We start from the raw sequence: 23,049 nt of genomic DNA, 5'->3' as shown, positions 1-23,049 counted from the left end.
GAGACTGATTCATATTCATTAGATGATAAATTTCCCGAACCGTCCTTATGAGCCAGAGAACTGAGCTGTGTACTGAGCAGGCACTCACACTTCAACAGGACCCATCAGACAGGGGGTGTTTGTAGTCACCCACTCAACTATTTTTAAATGGAATCTAAGCAGAAATAATGCAGGCCAAGGGCGATTTCTTCACAGTAATTTGTCTGAAGTGGAATAAGCGATAAAAATTGACTTAAGAAATGGAAAAACAATTAACAATGGAAATAACCGAAAACTTAGCAAAGAATTACTTCTCAGCCAAAGTTCTGGGTCTACATAATTTTATAGGTGAATCTTTTCAAAGTTTAAGGAAGGGAGAATTTTTCTGCAATATTTACTGTTTCTGAGCAGAAACAAAATACAGTGCCCAAGTTAATTTTTCAAAAGTAGCATAATATTAAGACCTGACAAAGAACAGAAAGTATCAGTCCTACTCACTTATATTGAGTTAAATTACAAATAAAATGTTAATTAATGAATCTAACAGTATACTAAAGGAATAAACCACCATCATCAAGCAAGATTTGTCTTAGAAAGAGAAAAGAGATTTAACATATGCATCAGAAATCTATTCAAACAACATGTCACAACAGTAGGTCAAATTTTAAAAAGAAATCATATGACTATCTCAAAAAGGCAAAAAAGCACTCAATAAAATTCAATATTTCACTCTTGACTATATTTCTTTTAAAAATGAAGAAACTTCAGTATATTTATCTCAAACTTTCAACCACTATCATCTTAACTGTGAAATAAATACTACAGCGGCATTTCCCAAAGTGTGCCCCACAGCTACCTAGCTCCATAAGATTTTTCGACAGAAAATTTTCCACCATAAAATAAGCTGGCATATGCTATTCATTTTGGGAGATTAATAAATTACATTAGCATTGTAAATACTTGGTAAGCCACTGCAACTACAGGAAAAAACGCCATCAATAATCATAACAACCAGTTTTAACTGTTTACCTCAATCATTCTCAAATTTATTTGAACTCCTGCGCTTCACTTTCCATTATTGTACTCCTCAAACCACTTCCCTGCAGTTCTTACCCACCCCTCTACTGAAACCCAGGCGTAAGTCACCAAGTTATTTGTTTTATTTTCCCAATGCTGTGCTGATACACGTGGCTCACCTTGCAAGGCAGAACACTCTGATTTGCCAGTTTCTGTGGTGAAAATACTCCTACCAGGACTGCTTTCAAGCTACCAAAGTGATGTCACTGAGCAGGCAGGAAGAGGCCCTGCAGGAGCTCCCAAACACTATGCAGTATTTCCACCACATAGATACAATGGAGATGAATAACCCCAACAACATTAAATCATTACAAAGGAAGTTTGTGTATTTACTTTTGTTTTTAATCCAACCTGCTTAATTGTAAGTGCATATGATTCACTTTTTAATAATGGCTATGCATGACAACTGGCTCACTAAAAAAAAAAAAAAAAAAAATCACAAAAATTTAACAACCGACTTGCACAAGCTGGTCTGAGCTGGCTCTGGCCACCAGTGCTCTGCCTCGGCAGCACTCGGCACTCGTCTGTTCTCTACTATTCCAACTGTCTCCTCGCTCAGCTGCTCCGGGACCGGAGTCTCCTCGGTCTCATTCTACCACATGACTACTATTTCAGTCCTGTTTCCTGGTACCTCTTCTTTCTGAGATTTTCTATTGTACACGTTCTAAAAGTTCGTTCTCAGCGTTCTCTTCCCCTCAACACTCTTCCCATAAACTCATCCACCTGCTTATAGCTCCCAAATCTTATCTCTAACTCTTCTTTAGAGAGTTCTAAATCTGTTTCCCCAACTTCCCTTTGAACACCACTAGCTAACGTTCTCCAGGAACCTCCAACTCACTGCCACCTGAACTAACGACCCATCTTCTCCCTCTCAGAATTAAAGCCGAATGATGCAACGTGCTCATACATTTGCACCACTCCTCATTCCCCACAAGATTAAAAGGAATTCCAGTCTTTACTGGTGTCTTTCAAAAATACATTAAGAGATTTAATTCTTATTCACAGGTAACCCTTTTTCTGTCCATTTTTTTCATATACCACAGTCTCCCACGTCTCCTTCTCCTAAGCTGTTTTTTTCAGCTCAGCAAACCCCACATCTCTTCCTTCTCCTCTCCTTGCAGCACTTTCATGTAACAACTTTTTTTTTCTCCAACTTTTCATAACCAGTTCACTTTTCCCCATTTCTAAAACTTTATCACAAAAATCTAGGAACTCATCTTGTAAGATCAACTTTTTAAGAGCCAGGAAGGGGGTACTGTACTATCACATTGAAATTCTCTCTGCTGTGCTGTGTGAAGATGGAACCATATGAGCACTCCCAAGTGACTAATTTCTATCACACCAAACTCCATACGATCAGCTCTCTGTAACCATGGGTTCTGCTTCTGCAGATTCAACTGCAGATCAAAACTTTTCAAAAAAGAACTGCGTCCATATTGCAAATATACAGTCTTTTTCTTGTCGCTATTCCCTAATACAGCATAAGAACTATTTGCAGAGAGATGACACTGTATTTGGTGTTTAAATAACTCAGAAGTGACTGAAGATATTTAGTTGGTTCTAAGCGAATACTATGCACTTCATGTCGGGGCCCTGAGCAGACCTTCTGTGGAAGCTCCTTGAACCAAACTGTGCATGCCAAGGGATACCTGCTCACCCCAACCCCTCCACCATAGCTGCCCGAGTCCATTGGAAGCCAGACTCAAGATAGGCCAATGATGTTCTTCCCTGGACTTTTACAACAGCCATACAAAATTCACTGTTCAAGTGAATATCCTGACATAGAAAAATGAAATGACTTTATTTGGGTTAAGAGGAATTTAAAAGAGAGAAAAACAGAATTTCCTAACAGTGGTTGGTTTTAAGTGACAATGGAGCTACTGAGCATAACTTACAAGACTTGGTGATCTCATTTGCCTTGTCAAAAGCAACAAGAAGAGGTATTACACCCTCAACATTGCTTACAACTTAGAAGACAGAGAAACTGGTTTGCAAAAAACTAGAACTGAAAGTTTAAACATAACCCGTGTTGCACCTGAATACGGCTACACTTGTGAAGTTTTAAGCACCAAATGGAGAGTGATAGCAGTGGTAGTCACCGACATCTCATTCTCTGGAGTGAGACAAGGTGGCTGGGTTCAGACTGCCTGCATTCAAACCCTACTTGTATTACCTGTCAGGTTATTTTGCCTCTCTGTTTCTTTTCTTCATTTGACTTAACAATGAATACCTTACATGGTTATTGGAAGGAAATGAAATAATGGATGCCATGTGCTTAAAATGGAGGCTGACACAGAATAAGTGCTAAAAATGTTAATTATGATACTCAATAGTGAAATGACATTTTTGGTGCTTGAGTTAATTAAGAGACAGCACTTTAGAGGGATGGTTAATGACATATTGGCTAAGAATTTAAACTGTGCAGTGAATGAAAAGCAAGCATTCTTTAAACATGAAATAACTTGCTCCCATTTATAAATCGATTATAAACTAAGTTATCCTTATAAGTGATATTACTCCAAAAAGTTATGAGACCGACTTAGAATTGGGAAATGAAACTGGATTTGAAATATGAACTCAACCATTATTTGTTGGTCATCTGCTATGTGTTAGCAGTGTTCTAGACAACGGGGATAGAGAATGAACAAGACAAATACTCCAGCTCTTGTGTAACTGCACATATGAAGATGTAATAAAAAATAGATGCTTTAGATTATCTGTTGTATGGGAAAAGGGACAGAAACTAACATTGTCAAAGATGATTAGGCATTATCTCAACCAGCTTAGAGGCTTTACGAGGATTTAGGAGTCCAGGTCTATCGTTCCCTTTCGTCAGTCTGAGGATCAGTGATTTAACACTTTTTCAAAAATCAAACACATTGATAAATTATATCCAATTTTATTCTCTCAGAAAGATCAGCATAAACTTTCTGTTTATGTTAAATTCAGAATAGAAAATCTCCATTTGGCGCCGGTTCAAGTCCCGGCTTCTCCACTTCTGATCCAGCTCTCTGCTATGGCCTGGGAAAGCAGTACAAGATGGCCCAAGTCCTTGGGCCCCTGCACTTGCGTGGGAGACCTGGAGGAAGCTCCTGGCTCCTGGCTTCAGATTGGCGCAGGTCTGGCCATTGCAGGAGTGAACCAGTAGATGGAAGACCTTTCTCTCTCTACCTCTGCCTCTCTGTAACTCTGACATTCAAATAAATAGGTAAGTCTTTTTTTTTTTTTTTTAAGAAAAAAAAAAAAAGAAGCTCTCCATTTGATGATTTTACTGGATAAAAATACACTCACTTCTATATTATGGTTACAGACATAACCTAGGAAAGACATTAGGAACTGGGAAGCAGAGAAGAAAAGGAAGGGTCATCAGAGGGAGAGAACCAGAGAGAGATAGAGAAGGAAAGGAAAGCATACAGAAAGCACAGGGAATGAAGAAATGGGGGTGGGGGTGGGGGATGAAGAACCAGAGCCAGAGCCAGATTGGAGGGGATTGCGATGAAAGAGGGAAAAAGGGAAGAAGATACAAGGAGAGGAGTGGCTCAGAGATCCTGACCAGTCAGAGGTAACGATCTTCACACGTTCCAGCCCCACTTTTACTTTTTTTTTTTTTAAGATTTATTTATTTATTTGAAAGACAGAATTACATCGGGAGGGGCGGTGGGAGGGGGAGGAAGAGAGACAGAGGGAGAGAGACAGAGGGAGAGGGAGAGAGAGGGAGAGAGAGGGGGAGAGAGATCTTCCATCTGCCACAATGGCTGGGCTGGACCAGGCTGAAGCCAAGAGCGTCTTCCTTGTCTCCCACATGGGTGCAGGGGCCCAGGCACTTGAGCCATCCTCCACTGCTTTCCCAGGCCATTAGCAGGGACTGGATTGGAAGTGGAGCAGCCAGGACTCAAACTGCGGTCCATATGGGATGCCAACGTTGCAGGTAGCGGCTTTACCCCTATGTCACAATGCTGCTCCCCTACCACTACCCCCACCCCCATATTGCACCAGAATAGTCATCATTGGTATTTGAAGTATTAAGAAATTAAGAGGTCACCAACATTATTTAGCAAAAAAGTTTCATACTGATAATCATATATACATGCTTCTTAAAGGAAACGGTCTTTGTCTTTGCTCTGAGCTCACATTCCCCTACTCCTGTGGCCCAGTTCATACCATTCTCTGTTTGAAACGCTTTGTCCAGCAGCCCCTGCATCTACTGAGCAATATTCAGTAAATATTTACTGGGCACATATTATGTAATAGGAACTCTTCTAAACATATGTCAAACCTTCTTACATATTTTAAAAGAAAGCATAAATTGTTTAATATGCAACAAAAATGTGCTATTTTTGACAAAATGTTCTACTACACTTGATATGAAATTTTTCTTCTCTAGCTAACATTTTTCTCCACCTTACATAAGCACCAAAATAATCCACACAAAACTATTCCTTATTTGAGCTGAAACATTCTAAGCATAGGTGCTCACCCAGCCATTAAGACTCTGATTGGCATGTCTGCGACTTTCCAGAGTACCTGGGTTCAGTTCCCAGCTCTGACTCCAGCTTCCTATAAATGCAGACCTCAGAAGCAATGGTGCTGGCTCAGATGCTGGGTTCCTGCCAATCATCTAGGATACCTGGATTGAGTTCCAGCTCTGAAAAGCTCCTTGTCCACTGTGAGCACCTGGGGAGTGAGTGAGCAGACGGTAGCTCGCTTGTTCTCTCTCTCTAACCCCCCTCCGGCTCTGGCTCTCTTCCTCTCAAGTAAGTTTCTTTTCTTTTGTTTTTTATTCATCTTTTTTATTATTTGTGTTTATTTTTCATTTTTATTAAGATAGAGAACATAGATTTCTTGTATTTCAAAGTTTTTTTTAATTCAGACTCTTCCCCAGCGCAGTTAGGATATTATTCTTACAGGAGTCTAAGTCATCCAAAGCCAAGCGCAATTAATTTATGATAACGCTGACAGTGAGGTACCTATGTCAAATAAACTGAACATAATAGCTACTTAAACTTTCACCCACATCAAAATGGCATCCCAATGACATCCCCAAAAGGGCAGTCGTGCCAGGGCTTATTCAACCATGACATTACATCACAGAACAAAACCCAGTGATTTAAAGGTCAGCAGCTTCGCTGCTATTATGTAACTCACTTTTGCAGAAATTTGCATTGCTTGCGAAAAACATCATGTGAAAGAGGAACTTACTACAGATTTTAAAGTTGGAAGTAAAGGAATGGCTGACAGGGCATGAGGGATTAGTACTTTCTTTAAAAACAGAAGAGCTATGGAATAATAAGATACATTTAAAATCCAATTTACATGCAAATCTAAGTAAACATAACTACAAGTACTGATAAAAGCAGTCAGATTGTGCGTATATATGTGTGTGTGTGTGTGTGTGTTCTAATGCAGTCAATTATGAAAGAAATATGATCTACGAGGTTAAAGTTACAGAATAGGGAATCGCCACACCTTGGAGTTGGCTTTAAAAACCACCTACTTAATTTCTCCAACCAAAGCAAGACTTCCTGACGAAATTGTGTGAGCTCTGCATCAATCTATGGGATGACACAGCACTCACTTTCCCTGTTACTAGAATCCTTCCCTTAAGCCCCGCTGAACTCTGCTTCCCTTTAATTTCTAGCAATTCTTGGACAAAGGACTGTCTATGTGATACAGGGGAAGGGACTAGTCTGTCCTGCCTGTGCTATAGTCAGCGTCGGGCACGACGGATGGCAGTGAGGGGACCAAAGGAGCGATGACCGCCCTCCTGGACTCTGTCACCAGACCCTCTCAGCTTATTCCTCACGGTATGGCCCCTAACTCCGGAATGAAGGAATTTTTCTTCTCTATCTGTCCTGAATACGTTCATAAAATGCAAAATCATACACCTGCATGTCATGCCAATTTACAAGGTTTTTTGTTTGCCTTCCTAATTTGAGAGAAAGAGAAAGGCCACCCCTCTGGGCCACTCTCCCAAGTATCCCCAACTGTCGCAGCTGGGTCAGACCCAAGTTGGGAGCTGGGAACTTGAACTACATCTCTTACATGGGTGGAAGGAGCACAATTACTCTAACCATCCTCACTGCCTGTCCAGGTCTGTATTAGCAGGAGACAGGAGCTGGAGCCACTCATTAGACCCAGGTACTCCGACATGGTATCCTAACTGGTGGCTTCGTCACTAGGCCAAGTGCCTGCCTCTAAGTTTTTAAATTTTTGTTAATCCGTACTTAGCGCGTGCCAGAGCACATTTTAGGTATCACTCCGTCCTCAGAGCACACTCTGGTGCACTCCTCTCTTCACCCCTACAGGCCCTACTCATTTTATGTTCAGATTGTGCACTGGCTTCCTGAGCACTCTCCCTGCACAGGACTGCCAAGCTAATCTTAAATCACCTCACCCCTCTTCTCGAGACCTGGAAACTGCCCATGCTCTAAGAGATAAACCCCACACCCCTTCACCTGCATTCCAGACCCCTTCTCATCCGAGCTGAAATCGACATTCCCAACCATATTTCTCCCACCACAACTGAACTCTCTGCTTCAAGTGTTAACCTCTGCAGACTCTCTCCCAACTCGGGGCTTAGTTTCTAGTCCTGGTTTGTTGGTTTGTAGCCTGCAGAGTCTCTTTTCCCCTCCTCTTTGAGTATCTCAAGCCAGAAGTTTTTTTTGTTTTGTTTTTTTGAGGCAAAATTTACAGAACACAAAATCAACTGTTTTAGCGTGTACACTCTCATGGTATTTAGTACATTCTTACAGCCCTGCATCATCTCCATGTAGCTCCAAAACACCTTCATCATCTCCAAAGGAAATCCTGTGCCCGTTAAGCAGTCACGGCCCTTCCCTTCGGCACCAGTCCCTGGTGACCACTGATCTGCTTCCTACCCCTACGGATTCCCCTCCTCTGGATACTTCATACAGATGTGTCTCCTTTTCTGCACATCTTCCAGTGTTTTTCTTAAGGCTATCCGGTCAACCCCTGAGCTTGTGAAGTCTAGCTCAACTCCCACCTTCTCCACCAGGGTTTCCCTGCCACGCCCTCCACGGCACAGCTCACCTTCTCCCTCTCTGAATTTCTGCAGCACTCACTTCCTGCCTTACTTCTTTCAGTCCCGATCACACAGCCCTGTGAACCGTTGGCTCACTATTTCTACACCACCTCTTTTAGACTCATCTCGATTATAAGCTCCTAGCTTTGGGGACTTCGGAGCCCACCTTTGAGCTAGAAGGCACTTGAAGATGCTTGAATGTAGGCACAAATCAGTGTCGGCCAGCACATGAAGGGGTAATAAATTAAGAAAACCAAAGTCTGGATAACAAGCAAGAGAGAGCCTCAAACCTGCTTCTCTTTATTCTTCCTTCTGTCTTCTCTCTGAAGTGTCTGCTAGGACACTTCTTCACCCTACTAGCTGAACAGGTGTGGAAAATGGCAGGTTGCCCAAGGTGGAGAGGGTGGAAGTTCCCTGTACTGATCTTCAGCTAACAGACTCCCACCTGTGCTCTACACCCACAGATGAAGGCCTACCTAGCAGAGTGGGTGTCCAGGGATGTCACAAGACCATAGGAAAGAAATGCCCATCCATCTACTTTGAAGTTGCTCATCAACATGTCATCTACCTTGCAAAAGGAGATTAACTGTTAAATAATTATGATACCACTTGGGATTCATATACAAAATCGCTGAGCAATTATTTTATACAATTTAATGAATGAATAGGCCAAAAATTGAGTGTTTTATCTAATGCTTAACAGAAAGTTTAAGAAGAAACAATTTTACTTTATGTATCAGTACTAAATGTGAATACTTTTTATATGGTATAACATTATAAACTTTTCTCCAGCTGTACTACTAAACAGAATTGTTACTGTTGCCACTGAAACCCTCAAACAAAAATGCAGAAAACTGCTGTGGCCCTTAGGCCATCAAAAAAACCTGTTCTTCTGTCCAGAACAACTAAGATCCAACAGAGAATGCTGAGGTCTATAATTAACACTGTTTTCCCTTTCATATCCCATTTTGCCTGCTTCAGAATAATAAAATGAAAATTTCTTCTGGCATTAATTTCATATGATTATGTGTCATAAAATGTTACATAAAATAGATATTTACATTTTAAAGAGCAATTTAGGAAATTCCCTGAGAATGTAGAGTCATACTGAGAATCATATGTAAGTGATGCTAAATAAAAAGCACACATTTTTCCTGAAAGTAACATCAAAGTGAAAAGTACAAGGCTACCTTGGGAAGTTTATGAGAAAACTGAATTAAAAGTTTCTTCTGGTGCAAAAAATAAATTTGAAATTCAAGCTTAGTTTTTTTTCATAATACATATTTTTCATGAACTCCTTAAAGACCCCTCAAATGTTATACAGATTTCAAAGTCATCCTGTATCAAAACAAATTTACCTTTTAATTTCATTTTTCACAAACTTTTTGAAGTATGCTTGTATTTGTAAAGTACTTATCATGCACCTGTCCCCCATGTTGTCAGCTGGGAATGAGGGAAGGTATGCAATGCACGTGAGCTAAGAAGAATGAGAACTAGAACACACAGTCCTATCCTCCAGGAATTAACAATTTTGTTTGGTACGCAGAATGTTGTACATAAAAATTTTAGATATGACAGCAAAAATAATGGGTAATGCAGACTATGGAATATATAAATATATTTCAGACTACTTTTGCATTCTAATTACATTTTATGTAGGCTAAGATTAAAATTAGTTTACATTTTCTGAATTCAAAAGCTGGTAGCCAGGATATTTTTTATAGGCATGTCATATGACAAGGGAAATCAACCTGACATTTGAAGTTTACAATGAAAAAAAAATTAACTATGTATACGCACTGTGTTTTGTGAGCATCAAAGATTGTTGTATGAATGGCCTGAGGACACACCACGCCAAGACGCTCTGTGCAGTCACTCAGTGATTGTCTCCATTTTTACTGAGCTGTGATTATTTGCCTACCCAGTACTAGATGCCAGTCCATTCACCCAGCACGGTATAGTCTCTCTAGACTAATAAAAGGCTCCGATGTCACCATTTATAAGGTCCTGTCTTCAGGCAAACAAATTCTGCTTCCTGTGTAAGGATATCCAGTGCTAAAAGGCAGTGATCATTAATAAATGTTTTCAGAGCTGGCAGACTCGAATAAACAAGTGAAATTCACAAATCCTGAAGTTCTGGTTACATGTACATTGAGTTATATTCACTATTACATGGCACTGTATATGTGAAGATACCTCAAAAAATTCATTAGAAAAATGGAATTTACTTAGATGCAAAAATATTCTGAAACCCATGCATAGTTTTCATCATGACATGCATTTCTCATAAATTTTTAAGGATCTCTCACATGGAAGAATTCTATTAAACTTCATATAAACTCCATCAAGATTTATTTTCTTTGACATTATCCCCTCTCCAAATTATGGTTGTTCAGAATTTATTCATAAGTGGTCAATAAAATATTTTCTGTCAATTTAAACGCTGAACCTAAATGACAGATAATTGATTGTGAAGAGAATTGTTTTCTAAATTGTCCCTGATGGTGACACTGATCATCTTATGATTGCACCATAATTTACTTAACCATTCTCATGCTGGAGAAGATTTAAGGTACTTCTAAATACGGGGTTCTTATAACAATGCATTTATCAAAGTTTCATTTTTTAAACGTAGGCCTATATTTTAGAAGCCCCTGGGTTACACATGTTGTTTCTACACTTTTTATGAATCAAGTACAAAATAAAACATGAAAAGTAAATGTTGCAAATGCAGTTCTACAGCATACATCCAACCAAGCTTATATTTTTAAGTTCCATTCTACTCATGCTACCCAGCAAAAGGCTTTATGTCTAAGGCTCTGCATGTCTTTGATCAAAGTCCTAGAAGCAGTACAGCCTCAGAGTGCACAACACACTGCCTAACTGCTTTCTCAACAGCCTGAATGCTGAATTAGAGACATCAGAGATAGGTAAGAGTACAAGTTTCTTTAATCTCTGTATCAAGGAATTTCAGAATTAACCACACAACTATCATGAACAATCAGTAGGAAAAGTGTATTTTCTACTGTTATCAGTCTGGATTTGAGGTTGAGCAATCGCTAAACTGTAAATCTGTTTAACACGAACCAGAGCTCTAGGACCCCTCAGTAATCTCATAAAATCTAGTCTTCGACTTCTCCAAGAGACACAGGATTCCTAGCAAAAATTCCACACTAGAAAGAGCCAACGAGCTGGGTCTAAGAAGTAGATCGGTGACGCTCTCTTGATGCAAGCTTACTAGTGATACTGAGACTCCAGGGGTACCACAAGATAAGCCAGTGGTAGTGACTTCACAGGATGGTTCCAAGAGATTCTGTGACTGGGGAGAAATACAGAGCTTAACTGCAGCGAAAGAGTAAGGCCTACTAAAACCAAACACATTACCGAGCACCTTGACCCAGGGACTGCAGACATCAGGAGGGATGCAGGAATCACCTTGGACCAGCAATTACTAAGCATTATTCTATATTAGAATCCCTAAAACCAGTTGGATGGGCTCTACCCCTAGAATTTCCGATTCAGTTGGGTTGGGTGTGGCCCAATATTTTGCATTTCAAAACAAGTTTTCAAGCATTATTCTATATTAGAATCCCTAAAACCAGATGGATGGGCTCCATCCCCAGAATTTCTGATTCAGCTGGGTTGGGTGGGGCCCAGTATTTTGCATTTCAAAACCAAGTTTTCAGGTAATGCTGATGCCGCTGGTCCCAGGACCACACTTGGAGAACTACTGCCTTAGCCTATTCTAAAAAGCATTTATTGAAGGCCTACTAAGCATTGTGCTATAAGCTGGCAAATGTAAAAGTCAGTGCTTCCCTCCAAGACACCACTATTCTATATTTTTGCAGACAATAAACTGCTCTAGTATTAAACGCCAACAAATTTGAACCTTGTCGAAAGCAGAGCTTTAAAATGTATTATATTGCCTTTAAATAAAATCAGGATGTTTCTAATGACTTCCAAACGCTTTAGGAAAACATGTAGTAACCCTACATTGCCAAATGCCTGGATATTTTCTTCACTCTTCTGGGTTATACTGACACATGCAAATAATTTTTTGAAGTTTCTACTTCATTTGTGTTTATATTATTCATATGTTTGCTCTCTTTTATAAACTTTATCTACCATATAAAACAGGAACAAACATTTATATGAGTACTTTTCCGTATGCAATCAAAAACTTGTTGACACAGGTAATTCATCAACTGACAGAGAAGTACAACACTTAGTAAGGTAAGACTTTGAGCCTCTGTTTTAGTGCATAGATTTTAGCAAGATGACAAGTGAGCAGTGTGTTTAGCTGTGGGGCAAGAGGGTGGCCCATAGGTAACTGTTAAATACTGCTAATAAGCTGACTCAGAGACCTAACAAAATGACTACTAGGTCTGTGCTCCTAATGGAGATGTATTGACTTACCATAAGTATTTTCAGGAAAAATAAAAGAAAAAAGAAAGCATGCATGAAATTTTTATGATTTGTGGCTTTGCCAAAGAGTTAAGCATTGTTTATACTTCTTCGGCTCAGTTTTTTTCTGCTATGATTGAAAAATGCCTCTTATTTCAATCTATTGGGAAGCTACTATAAACATCTGGAAGAGCTCACTCATGAACAGACCTGACAAAGTATCTTAACAACACAGAAAAATAAACACATAGTGAAGAAGTACTGCTCAGATATTTGATTGACCCAACTCAAAACTCTAATTTCTATAATATTTCCTGGATAAATTGACGTTTCAGATTAATTACTTGTTTTCTCTGCGGTCAAAAATGGTTTCAGAAAGATCTGGCTTTTTCTTAAGAAAAAAAAAAGGCATGCTGGGTGAATATATCCTCTCCTATCACTGCTATTACAAATGGCCATTTTCATACTTGGTTTCACAGGGCCTGGCTCTTTCAAATTCCAAACGTTTTCTATTTCTTGTTTTCAGGTAACAAGGAAACAAATAATAATAATAATAATAAAAAAACCTTTCACATTTCTGACAGTAATCTAATGAATTAACTCTGGCAGGAATATTGGCATTCTACATATGAACTCCAAACCTTCGAATGACAGGCATTTTTAGAGATGGAATGACAGCCAGAGAGGTGGGGTGGAGGTGAAGGAGTTCTTTCCAGGACTTCATCACCGCGTTGGCAGTCCGACAGCTCTGTTTCCCTGTTGCCCTCACTATAAAGGAAAATTTATTGCTTCAACACATAGGATGAAAGAGTCAATGCTTTCTATTCCCTGTCCCAGATTCTGCCCTGAAATAACTGACAGCACCAGAGAGCAGCAAGGCTAAGTGGCAACTTCAGAATTCAAAGCTATTCTGTCCTCCACAGTGAATTCTTAGAAACCAATCCCATATTTTAGGACTGCGCATGGTAACCACTCAACCTGCTGACCGCGGGGCTAAGCATACACAGATCTGCTTCACTCCCACCCGGGGTATTTCCCCCTCTCTGCCTCCCTCCTGTCTGCCCTCTCGTTATCTCTGGCACACTGTACAGGACTTCTCACTCAGGTTTACGCTAATCTGAATTCTTCCCACAAAGCCAGATAATCAGTCGCAATACGTCTTACCCAAACATTATAATTCTAGTTCAGTTCACTAAGAGTAAAGAAAAAAAAAAGTGAATTAAAACTAGCAATGAATTTCTTTTCTAAAATAAATAAAGTGGAACAAAAAATGTTTCCTAAATAGATATTGTCTCAAACTGAACTACATTATGCAATCTAGTTTAGATCCTGACGTGAGGTTCAAAATCTCTACTTAAATGGATTCAAGTGGCATGGATTGATGATTTCCTTCCTTTATGCACATAGGTAAGTGCAGCAGGGAAAAGATGTTCATGTTGAAACGGCCTGATCACTGGCAGAGCTGAAGGCACGGCAGCGAGGGAAGCCCGGAGGACAGGGGACACTCCACTTCCAGCACCGGCTGGAGTCGTTCTCTGCCTTCTGCGCTCCCAACATTCTGGTGCGGGCCCTGCTCGGGCTCTATAGCTCCACATAACAGCGGGCAGAATGGTTCTGGCCCAGAGAGGGTAGGAGCAGTCCTCCCCCACCACCCAACCCTGGCACCGGGCATCTTTTTCAACCACACTGCAGCTCTTTCGGATCACCAAAGTGCCCCTTCAGACAGGCCTCCTGTATGACACACTCAGCCCAAGCCCCTTACTTATTCCTGCGTGGGACGTGGGACAGACTTCACAACACAAGCTTACTTCAACAAGTTTGTGGAAAATGAAATTAAAAAGGTATTTTGGTACAAACGGTTTTGAAATCCATGCATACGAACGGGCTACAAAAAGTCCATTAAAACGCATATTATGAAAAAACTACATGTAAAGTCTAAGATGTTTTTCACCCAGATAAACTTATCCTTTAATTCCATTTTCCATGAATGTTTTTCAGTACCCTAGTATTATATCATTAATGCTTCATAAGGAGAATGTAAAATCTGTTATTTAGATGGTGCATCGTTAATTATATGCTTATCTAATTAATCCCTACTAGTAAATGGGGGGATTAGCAGGTGTATTATCTTATCAAGCCACCCAAAGACTATTTTTTGGTTACAGCTTGTTTGAAAGAGACCGAATTTCAACAGCATGCACAAGTCATTGTGTAGTCTTCCAGTTTATGCTACTGAACTGTCTTCTCATTGAAGGATCACAGGCCTCGCTGGACAACAAGCTCACTCCTGGATCATGTACATCAAGGACTCACAGGGTGCCCCACAGGAAAACACAGGAACAGGATTTTATCAACTAAAAGCACAATCTGCACCTTCTAGACATACTAGACGTGCAGCACCCGCCCCAGGAGGTCTGCATGCCTACACACGCCTCACGGTCAGCATAAAAGTCACTACTAGACTGATTGTTGTCCGAAGTTACCACGGATTACACGGTTTCAAGTTGAATAATGGTGAAACAGTTTCAGAAAAGTTTTATGAATCGATCACCATGTGACAAGCATCATCTTCATTCTTAGTAATTTCAAAGTTAGTAGTAAGGATGAACTGGTAATATTTCTAAGAGTTAGCTATGGCACAGATACCCATGAATGTTCTCTTTACAAAGTCCAGTTAACTTCAGGGTCAAGGCCACATCATTTAAGATATACAGGTTCGCTGATGGAAGTCTTCAGATCTTCCACTCACACAAAAGCAAAGAGTAAGAACTGCAATACACTTTCCATTCCACAGATGAGGATACGGAGTTAGAAGGGATAAATGACTTGTCCCTGCTGTAAGAACTGAAACAGTTAAAAACTAAGTATTCCTACACTGAATTAAATACTCAGCATTAAAATCTGTATGTGTATTTACCATTGAAGTGAAACATTAAGAATACATAAACTTGTTTTTTAAATAAGCATATGAAGTATCTTCAGAAGATTCACGGAAAATGCGTGTTATGAGAAAACTATGCACGAATTTCAACTGTTTTGCACCAAAATAAATGTATTTTTTAATTTCATTTTCCATGAAGTTTTTGAAGACCCCCCATAAGTGTCAGTGATAGATGTTTATCTTAACACCTACAAATGTTTTCCCCAAACTACAGCCTACTGTATCTGAGTAGATTTCCTTCCAAGTACCTACTTAAGCATCTTAAGTAAATAAAAATTAAAATGACATTTTTATTAAATAATAGCTTAAAAAACATTTACCATTATTACTCCCCCAAATCAGTCACTATATTGTGAGAAAGTACAAATAGCAAATAAGAAACTCTAGGAAGACTTCACATAATTTTAAATTTAATTTTTTTATCTCATTCACTATGAAATGGCTAATTCACATATGATAAGCTGGGTGTATCTATGCATGCAAGATGGTTAATGACAGATATTACTGTTCTTCTGTGGTGTCAAATTAGATCAGTTTAAAAACACCTCCCTTTACATCTGTTTCAGGGTTAAATAGCTAACAGGGAAATCTACCAGGAGAAATTTAAAAACCTGGTTAGAAATTGACTGACAGTGGGGGGGGGGGGAGTGTTTCCACTTACAGACTAGCACCTTCAATCAGGCTTTCTTGATTAGTGACTTTTTAAAAGTCTGCTACAACTAATATTTACTTAGTGGAATCCTATGAAGCCAAAAACTTCGTCCAGCATATTTGCCACACCTTATGACACGTATTTCCAAGTTCAAGTAACAATGAATTCAGAAGAAAGACACCCACATATTAGAATGATCAACATTTTCTGTCCTGTGCTTTGGATATATACAGCTTTATGAAACAAGTGAAAATATGGGCCAAGATTTATAAAACGTTCTAAAAATACGATTTTTAACATATTTTTCCAATTGCATAAATGTCTCCTGTCATTAACAACTATTTTGCAATTTGAAAACTAAATGAAGTGTATTTTTCATATTCGTATATGTTTTCATGCCACGCACATAACTATCTCGGTAATTAGTTGGCCGCAAACAATCTTGTTTCCAGAGAGCTTTTTATAAAAGACAGAAAATAACTATTTGCTTATATTTATATAATTTATTGATTCAAAACCATTAACTATGATCAATAATCTATTACTAAAAGTCACATTTTTCTCCTATAAGTTGCAAATGTCACAGGGATTTTGAATAGTGATTTTTAAGTGTACTCTAGAATTGTCTTTTAAAAAAGTAATTTTGAAACATATAGAGAGATGAACATTAAGAAAACTAGTTCCTTCAAAGAAAATTGTTTAATTATTAAAAATAGCAGTCACGAAAATATTTTAAAAATATTCTTGTTCAATAATGAACATGATGGTAATATTTACATTTTAGTTGTTGGATATTTTAGTTTCAACTAAAAATTTTTGGGAATTCTCCAAAAAGTTATACTTCATTGATGCCATGGTTTTACAGCAGTTAATCCTAAGAGCTGGAAACAAACTTTTTTATGAGCAAATTTTTGACTTAAAAAGTCTCATCAATGTTCTTTTTCCCCTTATGGCAAGTGGCAATAGCCTGAGATGCCACCAGTTGACTATAAGAGCTTTTTGTTTAAGCCATAAGTATCAGCAAGTTACATACAGAATACCACATAATTTAACTCAAGGAGAAAGACGCAAAGTAAAAATGGGCGATTTTGTAACATACTTCCCTTTGAGCTGAATAAGTTAAATATATTAAAATGAACACGAATATAAAATGACTGATTACTGTACTGTACTCCAGAGCAGATCTGAATGGAAACATCCAACACTGCTTTAAAGCCTCAAGCCCACTCCTTTGGAAGACCACCTCCAGCGCGCACTGGCAGCACCTCTGGGCGCTTCTGTCCCCCTCTGAGAAGGCCGGCAAGGCATGTGCTGGGCAGGCAGCCGCAGTGGACGTGGGGCAGCCCCACGCCACGGGGCGCCACGCGCTGCTCCTGCCTCCCGTGGCAGGTGGGAGGCCGCGCAGTGCACCTGAGACGCGGCGGGCTCGGCCCAGCTCCTCCCCGAGAGAGGAGCATCCACTGCTCTCAACCACCCCCTGGCCCAATGGGTTTGGGAATGATTTAAAAAAAAATTGACGACAAAAATAATGCACTTCAAAATCAAGAGTTCGAGCCACAGGTATCATAGAACCCAACTCCATCACGTCCTCTGGCTTAGCTTGCAAATGATCCTCCACCCTGGTCTTGGAAGAACAACTTGAGATCCTTCAAGATACACGCGCCCAGCTTGGTCGAAATCTTAGCATTTTTCCTAAAATAAGACACTACCCTCCCCCCCGCACCCATCAGCCCCAGATCTGACGGAATGAGGTTCCCAGGGTCAACCCCGAGCACGCCACGCTAACTGAAGGGCCACTGGTCCTGCGGGTCTGGGGCGCATCACCCAGGTCGCCACCGAGGGGCCACGGAGCGAGGACTCACCTCGGCGCGGGGAGGCGGCAGGAGGAGCCCAGCGGCGCAGCCTTCGGATCCCCGGCGGAGCCCTCTCCTCACCTACGGCTGACCTTATATAAAAGCGGCGGCCCGGTTACTCCCAGTTTCTGCCTCCTCACCTTAGGCTCCTCCCCACATACCGGGGCATAAAGGACCACGGCTACACGCCCGCCCGCCCGCCGGCCGCCGCCCCCGCGCCGGGGCCACGGCGTTCCGGGCAGCGCGCGCCGCCTCCGGGCGCCTCGGGCGCACGGGCGGACGGGGATGGAGCGCCCGGCGCGCGCGCTGCCCGCCACGCGGGGCTCTGCCTCCCCCGCACCTGGGCACCGGCACGCTCCGGCCCGCGGGCCCCGAGCAGCCGGCCCACGCCGGCGCCCCTCGGCTGGCACCGCAGGCGGGCCGGCACGGCGCTGTCACCACGGTCCCCGCGCGGCGCTCGCCGCCCGAGTTCCGGGGACCGGACGCGACCTCCCTGCCAGGCTCCTCCCGAGTACCGCACTCCCGGCCCCAAGTCACCTCCGCCGCGGGCCGTCCCAGGAGCCAGCGCCCCCGGGCTCGCGCGGGACCGTCCTCACGCGCGGCCCCTGCCCTCCACCCAAGTTCTGCTCCCCGCGGGACGCGACCCTCAGCCCGAGCCCCCATCCCCCTGACACCGGCGACCCCGTCGGCTCCGGTCCTCCCCTGGTCAGCCCAGTCCCTTCCGCCCTCGCCCCTCCGTCCCGGCCCCCGGCGACCCGCACGACCCCACTGCCCAGAGCCGCCTCAGCCGCGCCGGCTCCGCGCGCTCCGTGCGCTCCGTGGCCCCGGGCGCCGCCGCCGGGCACCCGACTCTGACCTGAGGCGGCGGCGTGGCGCCCGCTCCGGTGTCCCCGGTGGCTGACCCGAGCGCCCCAGGCGGCGGCTGCAGCTCGGACTCGGCCCCGGGCGCGGAGGGCCCCGCCTGCCCGCGGCCGGGCGGGCCCGGGGCGGGGGCGAGGGAGCGGCCGGGGCTGGGCGCTGCCGCCCGCGCGCCGGAGGGTCCGAGGCGGCGGCGCCAGGACTCGAGCCCCTCTCGGCGCCGGCCACCCGGTCCGGTCCGCTCCTCACAACGGCCGCTGGGAGGCGGCCCAGAAACGGTCCCGTTGGACAGGGGAGGGGACCGGAGGCCCGGGCAGATGCCGGCGTCCGGGGCAGGCTGTTCGTCCAAATCAGCTGGAGCCCGTTTAGGTCACCTGGGTGGCCGTAGGGCCCGCGGGAGCCCCGCGCGCTCAGCCGCCCTCCCTAGCGTTTGTAATTTACATCGCTATCCACGGAGTGGCCAAAGTTTTAATCATTAAAAGCCATTCCTGAACTCATTAACAGATTCCCGAGCAGTGTTCTGGCAGCGCGGGGCCCGGACACGTGGGGTGGGGGCGGGAAGGGCACGCGGGCCGTGGGTTTGGGAAGCGGCTGGGCAGCTTCGCCGGCTGCGGCGCGCGGCGAGCGGAGCGCCCCGCGGAGCTGACGGGCGTGCGTTCCGGGCCCCCGCGGCGCCCTCGCCCTTGGCAGACTCGTGGAGCCGCCAGGCCCGGCCCTCCACGGGGAGGCCTGGAGGAGGAAAGCCCTTGCCTCCACCAAAGCTGGTGGAGGAGGCGCCCCTGTCCGGAACACCTTCGCTCGCTAGGGATGCGGGGAAGTCCTCCTTGGTGGCTTGCAGCGCGTGTTTGTGAGGCTGAGCGCTGCTGGAGAGACGGTTCAGAGCTGGAGTCTACAGCCCTGCCCTTCCTCCCCACGCCCTGGCAGCAGGACAGAGGCACAGCTCCCTGGGACTGCAAAGACCACCCCGCGTTGGGGCCTGTCGGTTAGGTGAGCTCACGCCACACCCAGGCATCCCCCACCACCCCGCCCCGACCATCACCATAATCTGGTTTAGAACATTTTCACTATGCCAAAAAGAAACGTCTTCCCCATTAACAGTCATCCACAACGCCAGGTAATCGCTAACTATCTGAGCCTGGGCCTCTCCTATAAATGGAACCATCCAATAGGAGGTCTGTGGCTGGCTTCTTTGACTTACCACTGTGGAGGTTCTTGTATCAGTATGTCACTCATTTTTATGGCCAAAAAAATACGCCATTGTATGGAATCTACCGTATTTTGTTTATGTTTCCATCAGTGGATGCATATTTGAAGTTGGTTCTACTTTTTGGCTATTACAAATGCAGCTGTTGTGCACTTTCATGTGCAGTGTTACTGGTGGACATAGCTTGTATTTTCATTTTTCCTGGGTATACACCTAGGGGCAGGATTGCTGGATCACGTGGTAACTCTGTTTTTGAGGAACTGTCAGTCTGGTTTCCAAAGTAGCTGCAATATTTTCTATTACTACCAGCATTGCGTGAGGATTTCAGTTTCATCACTTCTCTGTCAGCACTTGTTATTGTCTTATTTATTTTAGCCAACTTAATGGGTGTGAAGTGATATTTCATGGTTTGATTTGCATTTCCCTAGTGACTAATTATATAGAACATCTTTTCATGTGCTTACTGGCCATTTGTGCATCTTCTTGGAAGAAAATGATACTCAAATCCTTTGACCATTTAAAAAAAAAAAGATTTATTTATTTGATAGGCAGAGTTACAGTGAGAGACAGAGATCTTCCATCTGCTGATTCACTTCCCAAATGGCCACAACAACCTGGACTGGGCCAGGTGGAAGCCAGGAGCCAAAATCAGAAGTGGAGTAACTGGGACTTGAACCAGGCCCATGTGGGATGCTGGCACTCAGGAAGCAGTTTAACCCACTGTGCCACAGTGCTGGTCCTTCCTTTGAACATTTTTAAATTGGGTCATCTGTCTTCTTATCGCTGAATTGTAACTTATTTAAACTTATTAAACTTCTACTTTAGATACATTATTTGCAAATATTTTCTCCAATGCCGTAAGTTGTCTTTTTATTTTCATTTATCATTTGGAGCCCAAGAGTTTTTAGCTTTGATGAAGTCCAGTTATCTGCGATTTTTTCTTTTGATGTCATATCAATGACTAATCAAAAGGCATAACATTTTCTCCTAAGTTTTCTTCTAGGAGTTCTATAGCCTTAGCTCTTATATTTAGGTCTTCAATCCAGTTTGAGTTAAATTTTATGTATGTGAGTTAAAGGCAAATCTGGTTTTGGTGGGGGAATTCCCGTAATTTAGCAACAGCGACTAAGGGGAATCCCTCCGCAGTGAATTCATAAGTGGTACAAAACATTAGAGTTGAGTCAAATATTTTCTAAACTTCACTGTCGATTTAAAATTGTATGATTTTGAAAGTGATCTATGCTTAGTGAAGCCTATAAATGTAATAGGTAACATATAAATTTATTTTTTAAACTACTGGCCTGGACCCACTAGTGGGTTATGAAATCAATTTAATAGGCCGTAAGATATGTTTTTAAAGTCAAGTAAAAAGAACAGAAGAGAAGAGAAACCATGGGAATGTGCCTCCTGTATTAAAGTAACTTTCTTTAACAACTTTGTGTTGCTTCTATGTGTGTGTTTTTGTGTCAGAAGTTGGTATAAGATGTATTCATGTATTTCTTGCTTTGGGCCACATTTGTAAAAGTTGCACACTGTATAAACTGCACTGTGGCACAGAGGGTTAAGACATGGCCTGCAGCGCCAGAATCCCATGTGAGTGTCGGTTTGAGTCCTGGCTGCTCCACTTCCAAATTCAGCTCTCTGCTAATGTGCCTGGGAAAGCAGCGGGAGATGGTCCAAGTTCCTGGGCCCCTGCATCCATTTAGGAAACCTGGAAGAAGCTCCAGGCTCCTGGCTTCAGCTTGGCCCAGCCCTAGCCACTGAGGACATTTGGGGAGTGAGCCAGCAGATGAAAGATCTCTCTCTCTCTCTCTCTCTCTGTGTGTGTGTGTGTGTCTCCTTCTCTCTGTAACTCTACCTTTCAAATAAATAAATAAATCTTAAAAAAACAAAACAAAACACCTGTGGGTGTAGAATTCCTTCATTCCACAAACATTTATTGAGTGCTTATTTTGTGCCAGGCCCTCTGCTAAGTGCTGGAGATAAAATGATAAACAGTACGTTGTCTCCACCCTGTAACAGACGATCCACATGGAGTTTTTGGAGACAGAAGTTGTGCCTGTTTCAGTTTTCCTAACCATAAGGACTCTTTCTAAATGCTGCTGTTGGGTCCTATAGCACTTTTTATTTGTTTGTTTGTTTTCCTTGGTTAATGTTCATTTAAGATTTACAGATACATTTTCCTTTTCTTCTGAGGTGGGGAACTTTGTTCCCAGGTTCATAATTGCGTACGCTGTTCTACTGAAAAGGAAGTACTCAAATAGGTCTAGTACAGGGAGTTGACCATACCTACAGTGATTTCCATTTTCCTTCAACTGTATTGGAAGTAGCTCCACTGAACAGACCTCAGGTGTTAAAGGACGATATTCTATTACTTTTGGGGGAAATTTTAAATCATTACAAAGCCTTTTCCAAAGGTTTGGCAAACAGGGTGACATCATTACTTGTGCAGTATAACCATGTTGCCGACTGAGCTTAGGGAAACTCCTGAGCTACATTTTCAGCCATCCACCTGGGCCCCTGGTTCACAGCAGTTGTGGACCACCATGGCTCTGACAGGTGCCCTTGCTTTATCTGAGAAGTCGGTTATCTACCACCAGACACTACAAATTCCTAGGAGATTCAGAAGGTCTTAATTTCAAATTTAAAGCATCATAACCAGTTCAATATGTTGGACAGGTTGAATGCACACATGCAGGTGTACACACACACACACATGCCTTTTGAATGACTCCAATATGTTACCACTTGTGATTTCTAAATCTAGCTATGACAGTCTACCTGCAGACTCTCAATTTGACTTTGAATGTTGTTACAGTCCTTTTCTCCTCCGTTCTCTGTTGTGTTCCTTCTAATCTTGCCCTTCACCAAATGACTTGCCCATTTGTTTCAACCAAAAGTCAAGCTTGTGACAATTCTACAAACTTCAAATTGCTTAATCTTGTCTCTATACCTCTCTGCTTAATTCAGTATTCTATTTCTGTTTTGAATGGTTGTCCATACATTTTTTAAAAATCTGTAATATATTAATAAAAGTAT

General features: G+C 42.6%; 1 protein-coding gene across 4 annotated transcripts in view; it reads right to left on the bottom strand.

Moving 5' to 3' along the window:
* PPARG (peroxisome proliferator activated receptor gamma) overlaps positions 1 to 18,887 on the bottom strand; it is a 136,452-nt gene extending 117,565 nt beyond the window's left edge. For 2 of the 4 annotated variants that reach the window (XM_062200466.1, XM_062200462.1), the window contains exon 1: positions 17,958 to 18,059. The gene's annotated coding sequence lies outside the window, so the exon portion shown is untranslated. Of the gene's footprint in view, positions 1 to 13,143; positions 13,193 to 17,957; positions 18,060 to 18,804 lie in introns of those variants that run through there. The other 2 variants (XM_062200463.1, XM_062200465.1) reach the window with 2 other exon arrangements.
* Positions 18,888 to 23,049: the final 4,162 nt, after the last annotated feature.

The sequence above is a fragment of the Lepus europaeus genome, chromosome 9 (genome assembly GCF_033115175.1).
Source record: "Lepus europaeus isolate LE1 chromosome 9, mLepTim1.pri, whole genome shotgun sequence".
NCBI classification, from domain to species: Eukaryota; Metazoa; Chordata; class Mammalia; order Lagomorpha; family Leporidae; genus Lepus; species Lepus europaeus.
The sequence above is the reverse complement of the archived record's forward strand: the minus strand, read 5'-3'. Positions and strand labels throughout refer to the sequence as shown.